Source organism: Procambarus clarkii, chromosome 11 (genome assembly GCF_040958095.1).
Source record: "Procambarus clarkii isolate CNS0578487 chromosome 11, FALCON_Pclarkii_2.0, whole genome shotgun sequence".
Lineage (NCBI taxonomy): Eukaryota > Metazoa > Arthropoda > Malacostraca > Decapoda > Cambaridae > Procambarus > Procambarus clarkii.
This window is the reverse complement of record NC_091160.1, coordinates 11002023-11012114: the sequence shown is the minus strand read 5'-3', so window position 1 is coordinate 11012114 and position 10092 is coordinate 11002023. Positions and strand designations below refer to the sequence as shown.

Below are 10092 nucleotides of genomic sequence, written 5' to 3'. Positions count from 1 at the left end.
TTGAGAACATTTTATACAGCACCTTAAGAACGTTGTATACAGTACCTTGCGAACTCTGTATACAGCACCTAGAGGACATTGCATACAACACCCTGAGGACATTGTATACAACACCTTGAGAACATTGTAAACAGCATCTTGAGAACATTGTGATCAGCACCTTGAGAACATTATATACAGCTCCATGAAATTATTGCATATAGTGCAATGAAAACATTGTATACACACACCCTGATAAAATTGTACAGCACCATGAGAACAGTATATACAGCACGTTGAGAACGTTGTATTCAGCACCTTCAAAACATTGAATTCAGAATCTTGAAAGCATTGTATACTGCACCTCGATAACATTTTATACATCACCTTGAGAACATTATATACATCACCTTGAGAACACTATATACAGAACCTTGAGAACACTATATACAGAACCTTGAGGACTTTGTATACAGCATTTTCAGATTATTACATACGGCACCTTAAGAACAATATACGCAGATCTTTGAGAACATTGCATTCAGCACATTTAGAACATTGTAAACAGTAAATTGAGAACATTGTATACGGCACCTTGGGAACATTGTATATAGCACCTTGAGAACTCTGTATACAGCACCTGTAGAACATTACATACGGCACCTTGAGAACAATGTATGAAAAACGATGTGAACACCGTATACAGATCCTGGTGAACTCTGTATACAGCACAATGAGAACATTGTTTACAGCACCTTCCGAATATTGTATACATCACGTTGAAAGCATTGTTTACAGCACCTTCCGAATATTGTATACATCTCGTTGAAAGCATTGTATACTGCAACTTGAGAACATTGTATAAAGCACCTTGTGAACATTGTATACAACACCTTGGGAGCATTCTATACAGTGCAGTATACAGAACCTTGGAAACATTGTAGACAGCACCTTGAGAACATTGCATACAACACCTTGAGAGCATTCTATACAGCACCTTAAGAACATTGTATACAGAACCTAGAGAACATTGTATACATCAACTTGAGAACATTGTATACAACAAATTATCTTAAAAAACAAAACATTGCATATGGTTCATTGAGAACATTGTATACAACCGTTTAGAACATTCTATACAGCACCTTGAGATCATTGAATACAGAATCTTGTGAACATTGTATATAGCACCTTGAGAACATTGTATACAACAAATTGAGAACATTGTTTTCAACACCTTGAGAACATTGTATACAGCACATTGACAACATTGTATACAGCACATTGACAACATTGTATACAGCACCATGAGAATATTGTTTTCAGCACCTTACGAACGTTGTATACAAATCTATGAGAACATTGAATACAGCACAATGAGAACATTGTATTCTCCACCATGAGAACATTGTATACATCCCCCTTAGGAACGATGCTTTGAACTCTATGAGAACATTCTATTTAGCACCATGAGAACAATGTAATCTCCAACTTGAAAAAATTATATTCATCACCTTGAGAACATTGTATAGAGAATCTTGAAAACATTGCAGAGAATACTTTGAGAACATTTTATACAGCACCTAAAAAACATTGTATACAATACTTTGAGAACAATGTATACAACACCTTGAGAACATGCCATACGGCACCTTGAGAACAATGTTTGCCGAACCTTGAGTATATTCTATACAGCACCTTGAGAACATTGTAAACAGCACCTTCAGAACATTGTATACAGCTCCATGAGAACTTTGTATACAGCGCAATGAAAACGTTGTATACACAGCCTGAAAAAATTGTTTACAGCACATGAGAACAGTATATTCAGCATGTTGAGAGGTTTGTATACAGCATATTGAGAACATTGAATTCAGCACCTTAAAAGCATTATATACTGCCACTTGAAAACATTGTATACAGCACCATGAGAATATTGTGTACAGAACATTGAGAACATTGTATTCAGCACTTTGAAAACATTGTAAACGGTACATTCAAAACATTGTATACAGCACCATGAGAACATTGTATACAGCACCATGAGAACATTGTATACTCCACTTTTCAACACAATATACTCAGCACCTTGAGAACATTGTATTCAGCATCTTGAGCAAACTGTATACCGCACCTTTAGAACATTATATTTTAGCACCTTGGGGAACATTGTATACAGCACCCTGAGAGAATATCATACAGCTCCTTGAAAACATTGTAAATGCACCTTGAGAACATTGTATACAGCACCTTGAGAACATTGAATAAACAGCATCTTAAGAACATTGTATTCAATTCATTGAGAACATTCTATACAACATCTTGAGAACATTCTATTCAGAGCCTTGAGAACTATGTATGCAGAACCTTGAGAACGTTGTATATAGAGCCAGTAGAACGCTGTATACAGCAACTTAAGAATTTTGTATAAAGCACGTCGAGCACATTGAATACAGCGCCTTAGGAGCTATGTATTTAACTCTATGAGAACATTGCATACAAAACCATAAAACATTTTTTTCTCCACCTTGGGGAACATTGTATAGAGCACCATGAAAACAGTATATACAGCACGTTGAGGACGTGGAATTCAGCACCTTGAAAGCATTGTTTACTGCACCTTGAGAACATTGTACAAAGCACCATGAAAACAGAATATACAGAACATTGAGGACATTGTATTCAGCACCACGAAAACATTCTATACAGTATCTTGAGAACATTGTATACACTACATTGAGCACATTGTATACAGCACCTTGAGAACTTTGTATTCGACACCTTGAGAATATTCTATTCAGCACCTTGAGAACATTGCATACAGAACCTTGAGAAATCTGTATACATCACCCTAAGAACATTGCATACGGCATCTTGAGAACAATGTATGCAGAACCTTGAGATCATTGTATACAGAACCTTGAGAACTCTATATACAGCAACTTGAGAACTCTAAATACAGCAACTTGAGAACATTGCATACCCAACCTTGAGAACATTGTATACAGTACCTTGAGAATAACGTATAAAGCCTCTTTAGAACATTGTAGACAGCCCCTTCAGAACATTGTAGACAGCCCCTTCAGAACATTCTATACAGTGCCTTGAGAACATTGTATACAGAACCATGAGAACTCTATATACAGGACCTTGAGAACATTGTACACAGCACCTTGAGAACATTGTATACAGCTTCATGAGAACTTTTTATACAGAGCAATGAAAACATTGTGTTCACAGCCTAAAAAAATTATTTACATCACCATGAGAACAGTATATACAGCATGTTGAGAACGTTGCTTACAAAACGTTGAAAACATTGTATTCAGCACATTGAGAACATTGTATACAGCACATTGACAACATTGTATACAGAAAACTGAGAACATTGTATATAGCATTTAGAGATCATAATTTAGAGAACCTTAAGAACTCTGTATACAGCACCTATGGGAGCCGGTCAGCCGAACGGACAGCACACTGGACTTGTGATCTTGTGGTCCCGGGTTCGATCCCGGGCGCCGGCGAGTAACAATGGGCAGAGTTTCTTTCACCCTATACCCCTGTTACCTAGCAGTAAAATAGGTACCTGGGTGTTAGTCAGCTGTCACGGGCTGCTTCCTGGGGGTGGAGGCCTGGTCGAGGACCGGGCCGCGGGGACAGTAAAGCTCCGAAACCATCTCAAGATAACCTCATGATAACATTGCATAGGGCACCTTGAAAGCAAATGTATGCAAAAACCTGAGATCATCGTATACAGAACCTGATGATCTCTGTACACAGCACCTTAAAAACATTGTATACAGCATCTTGAGAACATTTTATACAGCACCTTGAGAACATTGTTTAAGTCACCTTGAGAACAATGAATTCAGCACCCACCTGGAGAACATTGTATACAGCATCTTGAGACCATTGTACACAGTACCTTGAGAATTCTGTATACAGCACTTTGAGAACATTGTATACAGCACCTTGGGAACATTGTATACAGAACCTTGAGAACTCTGTATACAGCACTTTGTGAACATTGTATCAACACCTTGAGAACATTGTATTCTTCACCATGAGAACATTGTATATATCACCTTAGGAACGAAGTATACATCACCGTAGGAACTCAACTCTATGAAAACATTGTATACAGCACCATGAGAACATTGTATTCTCCATTTTTGGGAACAATATACTCAGCACCTTTGGAACATTGTATTCAGTACCTAGAGCAAACTGTATACAGAACCTTGAGAACATTGTATACAGCACCTTTAGACCATTGTATACAGCACCTTTAGAACATTGTATACAGCACCTTTAGAACATTGTATTCAACACCTTTAGACCATTGTATACAGCACCTTTAGAACATTGTATACAGCACCTTTAGAACATTCAATACAGCACCTTGAGAACATTGCATACAGTACCTTGAGAACATTGTATACAATACCTTATGAACATTCTATACATCCCCCTTAGGATGTATAGAATGATGCTGTCGTGGTAGGTGATGCTGCCTTGAGAACGTTGTATAGAACACCTTGTGAACATTCTATAGAACACCTTGAGAACTCTGTATACAGAACCTTGAGAACTCTTTAAAACAGCACTTTGAGACTATTGCATATGGTTCCTTGAGAACAATGTATGTAGAACCTTGAAACATTGTATTCATGACCTTGAGAACATTGTATACAGCACTATTGTATACAACACCTTGTATTCAGGTGTCATTATTGTATTAATATTGAACGTTTTATACAACTTTATGAGAACACCGAATACCAGCACAATGAGAACATTGTATTCTCCACAATGCTAACATTGTATGCAGCGCCTTAGGAACGATGTATTCATCTCTATGAAAACATTGTACTTAGCATTATGGGAACATTGTATTCTCCACGTTGAGAACATTATATTCAGCTCCTTGAGAACAGTGTATACAGCACCCTGAGAACATTGTATTATCCACCTTGAGAACGTTATATTCAGCACTTTAAAAACATTATATTCATAACCCTGAGAATATTGCATACAACATTATGAAAACATTGTATCTTGCTCCTTGAAAAATTGTATACAGCACCTTAAAAACATTGTATACAGCACCTTGAGAATATTGTATACAGCACTTTGATAACATTGTATACAGCACCTTGAGAACATATTGTATATAGCGCCTTGAGAACATTGTATATAACATCTTAAGAATATTGTATACAGGATCTTGAGAACATTATGTACCGCACGTTGAGAATATAATATACAGCACCTTGAGAACATTATGTACCGCACGTTGAGAATATAATATACAGCACCTTGAGAACATTAAATATCCTGTAATATATATATATATACTGTATAAATATAAATATCGTATCCTGGCCGGGGAAGATTTACTGGGCACAAATCCTTAAGGGGGCATATTACGGGTTTCGTAAAAATTGTTCAATTTGTTTATAAATTTATTTATGAAATGGTTATAGAAAGAGCTGCAACTGGTCCAAGTTTCAGCATCACACCCTAAACAGAAAAGGAGAACAAAAATACACAACGTATTATGCAACGAATTTTCGACATTTTCAAATAATTTCAGGGAACACATGTGTCAACTAAAATCATTTCTATAACACTCAGATATTAAACTAACACATAATAATAGATTGTATTGATCAGTTTTATCAAAGAAAGTGTTTAGTGCAATAATATAATTTTTCAAAGTTACCCTTCCAAAAATATGCAATATACGATGTTTATAAATTTTTATAAAATCAACAAATGGACTGTGGACAAAAATGTCTCAATAGGTTTGTAGAAGCACAAACTCTACATATAAGGTGTAATTTGCATGTAAATTGATTAATAAATGAAAGCTGAGAAACGCCTTAAAGTTGTAAATTACTTTCCAGAGTAAAATAAAGATCCAAGTTCGGCCACCTGTAGCTGAGCTTGACTTCGACAGATTTCGTTCATAATTGGCACCCTTGCAGATAGGCATCCATTGAGCAAGGTGTGCAAGTTTCATGCAAATCCCTTGATAACAAACGAGAAAAAAAATTGGCAAAAAAAAAAAAAAAAAAAAAAAAAAAAAAAAAATACATATAAATATATTGCACATACATATTACAATTATTACAAGAGTTTGTGCTTCTACAGCACATAGTAGACATTTTAGTTGACACATGTGTTTCCTGAGATTATTTGAGAATGTTGAACATTCGTTGCATAATACGTTGTGTATTTTTTTCTCCTTTTCTGTTTAGGGTGTGATGGTGAAACTTGGACCAGTTGCAGCCCTTTCTATAACCATTTCATAAAAAAATTTATAAGCAAATTGAACAACTTTTAATTTAGTGTGATAAGCCCCCTTATTAACTGTAGCCTCTGTTTAACTCAACAGTAAAATGGGTACTTGGTTGTAACAACGATTCTTCGCAGCGGGGATCGTATTCCAGGGACCTGCCCGAAACACTACGCATACTAGTGGCTGTACAAGAATGTAACAACTCTTGTATATATCTAAAAAAAAATAATACAGCTCATTGAGATCACTGAATAAAGCGCATTGAGAACATTGTACACAGCACCTTGAGAACACTGTGTTCAGCACCTTCAGAACATTGCACACAGCACCTTATGAATTCTGTGTTCAGTACCTTAGGAACACTGTGCTCAACACCTTGTTAACATTGTACACAGCTCCATGAGAACATTTCATCCATCACTTTGAGAACATTGTATCCTGCACCTTGAGAATTATATACAGCACCTTGGCAACATTGTATTCAGCACTTTGAGAATATTGTGTACATCACCTTGAAAACATTGTATACAGCACATTGGAAACACTGTATACAGCTCCACGAGGACACTGCATACACCACCTTAAATTAAGAACATTGTATACAACACTATAAAAACAAATTATACAGTACCATGAAATCATTGGCTGTAATATCTTGAGAGCATTGTTTAGTGCACCACGATAACATTTTGTTCAGTATCAGAGCGTGTGTGGGGGTGTTGGGTGTTTTATATAATGAATCTTGGCTATTTGACCCCTCCTGATACTATCTTATCGTCGAACAGAGAAACCCAACCACGCCCTGACAGATAAATGACCGACCACGACAGCCTCACTTCTGCTGCCGTCAGTCGACCAGCAATGGACACTGGAGGGCTTGCAATTATTTGGGGGATCACAGTGGTAAGCGTCTGGTTCAGGGAGAGGGGGTTCAACGGCACCTTTATACAGGGGTTCGGCTCACACTGCCTAGTTGTCATGAGTACACACCCGCTCTCGAGAAGCCGTGATTCCCAGCACTCTCCTTACTGTGGGATGATCTCTCAATCCCCCTTAGTTAGTTATAGTACACTATCACCCAAGTTATAGCCGTGTCTTTCTTTCTCTCACTTGCCAGGAAGCCTCACCAGAACTAGAGATAAAACCAGCCAACATATGAGACATTTAATACACACATATACAAGAATAGTTATATTACTATGCAACTCCTTAGGCTGCTTATCAGTTGGTAGCAGCCCAATATTCCCCTTTAGTCTTCATCCTATAATCGTACTAAGTTGCTGCTCACTCCTCAGTTCACAACCTACTGCATCCTAAATATGCATACTTCTTTTATGTTATACACAACTATATATGTTATACTCTTGTATAACTTCACGAGGTTAACGAATGTCCTCTTGATCCTTAATTCATTATCAACGGCTCAGAGAAAATGCTGATTGCCCAGGAGAAGATGGCGACAAACACCGTGTACGTGTCCAGTATGAAGGAAAGTAAATATGCTTACAAGTGCGAAACCCGCTCGTGTATTGAGCACTCAGCACGACCTGTACCCACTCTTTGGATCAACATGATGGCTAGGGGTGGAAGTAGTGCTAATAAATCTGCTTTGTTTGTTGTGTTTCGTGCTTTGGGCTTTGTAGCAGATCGAGATATTTTTGAACATATCATCTATGATTTTGATGATCCTGAGATGATGGAAATGGTAAAGCCATCTATGGACGAAGCCTCTGTAATTCAGGAGCAGAATGTTGCATTGAACTTTATTGGTTTACTCGGTATTCGACTTGGTGTAACAAAAGAGAAGCGCATAAATTTGCCCGTGAGATTTTGCAGAAAGAAATGTTACCTCACGTTGGTGTATCAGATTTTTGTGAGACAAAGAAGGCATACATTTTAGAGTACATGGTTCACTGGCTTTTGCTTGCCGCTTTAGGTCGACGAGAGCTAGATGATCATGATCACTATGGAAACAAGAGGCTAGATTTGGCCGGTCCTCTCATGATCTTACTTTCCCTAGGATTATTCCGGAACTTGATGAAAGAAGTTCGTATGCACGCTCAGAAACTCTTAGATAAAGGTCAAGAGTATAGGTTGGATGTTGCAGTTAAGCCTAAGCTGATTTCTGATGGACTGTGATATTCTCTGGCCACGGGTAACTGGACAAAACCATCACTGCCAGAAAATGAGGATGAATTAGATGGTCATACAAGACGGTTCAGGAAGAGAGATGCCAGTGTATTTTTGAGGGGCTCGGAAACTGGCATTGTGGACCATGTCATGCTGACTGTGAACGTAGATGGTGATCATTTTATCAAGATTCGTGTAAGGTCTGTACGCATTCCCCAGATTGGTGATTAATTTGCCTCCCGTCATGGACAAAAAGGTATCTGTAGTATTCAGTGCAGGGTGGAGGATATGCCTTTTACAGCAGAAGGTATAACTCCTGACACCATTATTAATCCTCATGCCATTCTCTCCCGAATGACAATTGGCCATTTAATTGAAGCTTTACGAGGAAAGCTTGGTGCCAACAAGGGTGATGCTACGCCCTTCAGTGATGCCGTGAATGTATAGAAAAATACAATTTGTTACAAGGGTATGGCTACCAATTAAGAGGCAATGAGATTATGTATTGTGGTCACACTGGACGGAAGATGAATGCTCAGATTTTCCTGACTCCTACATATTATCATCGTTTGAAGCATATGGTAGATGATAAAATCCATTCCCGTGCAAGAGGGCCTGTGCAGGTCTTGGTTATGTAGCCTATGGGAGGTCGTGCAAGGGAAGGTAGCTTGCGATTCGGTGAGATGGAACAAGATTGCCAGATTGCTCATGGCGCCGCACAGTTTCTCCGTGTGCGTTTGTCTGAAGTCAGTGACCCATATTCTGTTCATGTGTGCAACTTGTGTGATCTTATTGCTACTGTACGCAACAATGCCTTTGAATGTAAGGGATGCCGCAATAAAACTCAGATATCCCAGATGCGTCTTCCCTATGTCCCTATGCATGTCAATTACTTTTCCAAGAATTGATTACGATGAACATTGCTCCCAGGATGATGGTGATGAAGTGAACATGTTTTAATTTTGGAAGTACAGTACAGTAAGGCATAGTACAGTACAGTGGTACTGTAAACAAAATTATCCAGTACAGTGGTACTGTACACAAAATTATCCAGTACAGTGGTACTGTACACAAAATTATACAGTACAGTGGTACTGTACATAAAATTATACGGTACAGTGGTACTGTACACAAAATTATACAGTACAGTGGTACTGTACACAAAATTATACGGTACAGTGGTACTGTACACAAAATTATACAGTACAGTGGTACTGTACACAAAATTATACAGTACAGTGGTACTGTACACAAAATTATACAGTACAGTGGTACTGTACACAAAATTATACAGTACAGTGGTACTGTACACAAAATTATACAGTACAGTGGTACTGTACACAAAATTATACAGTACAGTGGTACTGTACACAAAATTATACAGTACAATGGTACTGTACAAAAAATTATACAGTACAGTTTGCATATTTTTTAAATTTATGAGAAAAATATTTATTTCAGTGGCTTACGGTATTAAAGTTAGCAAACTCTTACATGGCGTTTTCTTTGTAATGGAGTAAAGTACAGTACATCCTTTTGTACATTATTATACAGAATGGTACTGTACTTGTTTTTGTATTTACTATTTAATATTGGTGTATTGTACCCTGTATTATTTCATAGGCTTAAGAATATACATCACAATATGATCTTGATCAAGTTTGGGTGATAAGCAG

At 37.6% G+C, this 10092-nt stretch overlaps 1 pseudogene; it reads left to right on the top strand.

Moving 5' to 3' along the window:
- Positions 1-7658: 7658 nt before the first annotated feature.
- LOC138363534 (DNA-directed RNA polymerase II subunit RPB2-like) lies at positions 7659-9365 on the top strand (annotated as a pseudogene).
- Positions 9366-10092: the final 727 nt, after the last annotated feature.